Source organism: Manacus vitellinus, unplaced genomic scaffold, assembly GCF_001715985.3.
Source record: "Manacus vitellinus isolate BGI_N305 unplaced genomic scaffold, ASM171598v3 scaffold_14_pilon, whole genome shotgun sequence".
NCBI classification, from domain to species: Eukaryota; Metazoa; Chordata; class Aves; order Passeriformes; family Pipridae; genus Manacus; species Manacus vitellinus.
Window position 1 is genome coordinate 1,110,096 of NW_021939063.1, and position 4,533 is coordinate 1,114,628.

The window sequence follows — 4,533 nt, forward strand, 5'->3', positions numbered from 1 at the left end:
GCCAGGGCCTTTCCACCCTCAAATCTCCAATCATATCACCCTTCAAATCACAAGAATCTTCTTAATTCAGCCCTTACCACGAGGCAACACCTCCTGTGGTGCTGAAGAACACCCTGGTAGATCTCAGGGTATGTTGATGGTGGGTGACACCAACCTCCTCACAGAGCTCTGCTCCACCACCCAACACAAATGACCCCCACCAGCAAGGATTAAAAACCAAACAAGAACCAAAATCTAGGCAGACACTGCCATTTTAAAAGCAGCTCTCTGGGCTGGTGCTACTGCAGATTAAACCAATAAAAGGGTTTTTAGGAGGAAACTTGTGTACGAGGGGAACAAATGGGTTGCAGAACCCAGAGCTGATGTGCAAGGCTGAATTAACAGCTTAATGTAATTCAGTTCTTACTGGTTGCCTGGAAACTAACTTAGGAAAAAAAAAAAGTAAAAGCACAAACCATAATGGGTGTAGAGGCCTTAATAGGGAATTATTGATGCCACCAGACTGGCTGACAGTCTGATGTATTTCTAACAAAATCACTCCAAATGCTCCTTTATTATTGTATGTTCCCCTGAATAACAAGGTCCAAGGCCAAAATATATAAAATATTCCCAATTTCTGGTGGTTAAGCAGACAGGAGAGCCTGACACTCCAGTGTTTGCCATCACCCCAGGGACAGCCTGGCTGCCCTCCCCACTGCTCTCACTTCCCTCTTTATTTTAACATAACATAACCCATGTTCTCTACCAGCAAACACCACAGGGCACTTGTGAATTCCTCCCCAAGTCATCTGGCTTGACTTAGCCCCATAGATCTGCTCTAAGAGTACAGTTTCCTGATTTCATCTTGAAACAAAACTGTTCTGGGAAGCAAAGACACAGCTGCTGGACAAACACCGTTTGGGGAAGGTTTCAGTGAATGCTCGTAGTTGTGTTCACTGGGGAGAAAAACAACCCCCTGAGCAGGTCACTGCCATTCCAAAGGCTGTAAAGTCCTTTCTTTAGGATGAGGAATCTCACCAGAGGCTGGAGGAGATGCCTGAGGAATCACAAGCAGGACAAGGGGAGCAGCAGCAGCGATGAGTTAAAGCAAACACTTGTGATGGAGACTTGTCCATTTATTCCAGTAAGGACGTGCTTAATTTGGGAATGCATGACAGTAACTGGCTGGGTTAAAAATGAATATTTGAGCTTACTAAGAAAGCAGCTTAAAGCTTCTGGCACCACAGAGCAAATCCTGTCCCAGCACCAGCCCTGGGTCACCTGGAACAGCTCCAGCACCCACACCCTGGTGCCCAGTTTTCCATCTTGAAACAGTTACTTAGGGAGTGCAGTTTTTATAATAACTATTTTTGACAGGAATTAGGTCAGTTGAATTATTTTAAAGTCCAGATGAACATCCACCTCTCTCCTGATTACTTTTGGATATATAAATAATGCATTTACAACACCTGAGCAGACAAACACCATAAAACCCATCATCTTCTGCCTATCAGAGACCATCCACAGACACACAAATAAACCAACTTCGTGCTTCAAAGCCAAATCCTGGCAGATTTTCAGGGGTAGGAATGATCTTTTGTTAGAAACAGCTTTGAGAACAGACTCTCCCTCTTCCTCTAATGTGCACTGAACAAGGGCTGTATAACATGCACCATAATAGAACATATTGGGATCTATAACAGTGCAGAACTAATTTTGAGGCTGCCACTGATTTATCTGTTATGTCAAGATATTCAATAGATACCTCGAGAGCATTTTAAATAGTCTCTAAATAAAGCAAGTCATTACTTCTTACTAAAAAAGGGGTTTAAAATGAGCTAGTTCCTGAAAAAACCAACAAACTGTAATTTGGTTTTAAATTTCGCTGGTCCCTTTCCCATTGCCAAGTGATCTGTGGTAATAAAGTATCAACGTGGAGATCAAATGTCACAACAAAAGTGTTTAACGACTTGTAGACGGTACATTAAATCCTTACAGCCCAAGTTAAACATAATCACAAACCCTTTTAAATGCAATTCCTTAGAAACTGTGGATACAAATAGAATTTATCAGATCAGTTAACTTACTTTTCATCACTTTATCCCATTATCCACGAGCTCCGTTTTCTGAATCTCTCTTTTTAGGGGTTCTTGAACCAACAGACCCAGGAGGTGGAGCCCTTTGAGTCCTCAGTCATTAGAGGTATTTCTGTATTTTCCAGAAAGAATGGAAGTGAGGACACGGGTTTCCTGCTAAATTGGAAAACGTTTCAGGCACAGACTGTGCTCTAAACCACTTTGGATGTTGAGGAATGCCCTGTTTTTGCAGGGGTGTTTGTAACCGTGGCTGCTCTTCCCCCAGAGTGAGAGGAGCCAGGATGGGGTGGGGACCATCCTGGCCCCTCTTCAGGGACAATCCTGCAGGCTGCTGTGGAAACAAGGAGCACATCTTCTCCCACAGGTGTTTCTGTGAAAACAAACTCTGTGCCTTGTGATTAATAAGCAAACATTGGGTGAAAACATCCCCCCCACCACCTCACACTTCCCCAAGCCAATCCCCCAGGTCTGAGGGTGTCCACAGCTGCAAACAGTTGGACTTGATGAGCAACAGTTGGATTTGATGTCAGAGGTCTTTTCCAGCCCTAACAATTCCATGATTCTGTGACAAACCAGTGCTGAACTCACAGCACTGTGTCCCAGTGACATTCTGCAAAAGCTGGAGCCGTCAAAAAGCCTGGTCCCTAACCCAGACTTGTGGTTGGAATTATTATGGAAGTGGATTTCACTAGGAAAAGCAAGTCTGGAGAACCTGGACATCCATCACAACCCTTTGAAACCAGTTTCTGCATTGCCACTCCACTGAGGGGCTCCCCACATGGAGGCAGCAGGGAGGGACCACCAGGGCTTTATTCTGCTCCAGAGCACTTTTGGAGTCAGGAGAAAGTGATGGGAGAGGCAGAAATAATCTGACTTGACATTATTATCTGCAGCCCAGCCGAAAGAGTGGCAGTCACCAGGCTCTGCTGTGACCTCCACACTGACCAAAACAGGCTGGGAAGTCCTTGAGAGGGGCTGTGAGAGCAGCAGTGGAGCTCAGCTGCTATTTTTGGCCCTTGTGTAACCCCAGCATGGCTCCTGGAAGGGAGTGTGATTAGCCTGGAGCCATTATGCCAGCAAACTACAGCTCGAGACAACTCTCATCAGAACCTTTTAATGTAAATTGCTGTCTCCTCCTTGCCATCTGTGGAATTAAAGTGATTTATTTTAGCTGAGGAGCTGTCTCTGAGTTTGTAAACTTTTTATGGTGGGCATAATGAAAAGTATCCATAAGGCTTTTCTTCTGGAAAGGGGAAGATGTCCTCCTGAAGTTCAAAAATGTCAAAGGCTTAATTTTTTTTATAGTTGCTGGAACAAGTCATTCAGAGGTTGTTACTCTGCATAATAATTCATGGAGTCCAAATACTGATATTTAGAGCTGAAGCAGAACTCCTAAAATCTCATGGTTTTAATGGGAATGTTGGCAGGTCCTTTATAATGTCACAGCAAGCAGTGGTGTTAAAAATTCCGGAATCAAACTATCAACTCATGATAAATGGATGGTGAACTGCTCGTGTCACACCACTTATTAAGTTGGTACCATAAATTATTACACTGTAAAAATCAATGTTTACTTCGGTCTTTCTCTTCCCATATTGTCACAGCTATTTTCTGGAATTCATTTAAAAACTACAAGGAACAAAAAAAAGAAAACCAAAACCACGTGAAAGAGGAAAATTAGTTTTCTTCAGGCTGAATTGTCCTCTATTACCTAAACAAAAAACTACTGAGGGTGTTGCAGTTAATAAAACCCACTAGACAAGGAATGAATTGGAGATGGATCAGACCGTGGAGTTCAGATATTAAGTGAAAATTCCAAGAGTTGAATTAAGAAAAGAATGACTTTTTTTGAGAATGAATCACTATTTGTCATCCAATTTATACTTTTTATTCCCAAATGAGAGCTCAAGGAGTACAGTTGGTGCAGACTGAGAGTCCCTTCAATGTCAGGTATGGTGTTCCAATGCTAATTCTCTTGGGTTTTGCACAAGAAGGGAATATCCACTGCTGGGGCTGGACACCCCCCTCATTACTCCACACCAAGGGGATGCTGAAGAGCTTCCAAAAACTGCCTGGTTGGCAACAAGTGAAGAAAATCCATGATTTTCTTGTTCAGGCTGTCTCAGCCCAGCGACGTGCACGGCCCTTCCCTCCCTCCCCAGAAGACTTTAACCAGATTTAATTGCTCAATCCACCCCTTGTAGCTTCAGGTACATTGCACAGTTGTTAAATTTTGCTGGGAAAAAGTCACAAGCAGCAAAAGCAGATTTCTGCAGGAAAAAACCCCGTGCCCCTGCTTGCATCAGTGAATGAAGGGTGAGCTCAGGCTCACACCTCAGCCCGCGCTGGGGAAGGCGTCACACGCCCAGGAGCAGCCTGACACATCCCAGGGGCAGTTAAACACAGCAAGAAAAAATAGATCCTCTATGTTTTTACACCCAAAGAGTGGAGGTTTTGG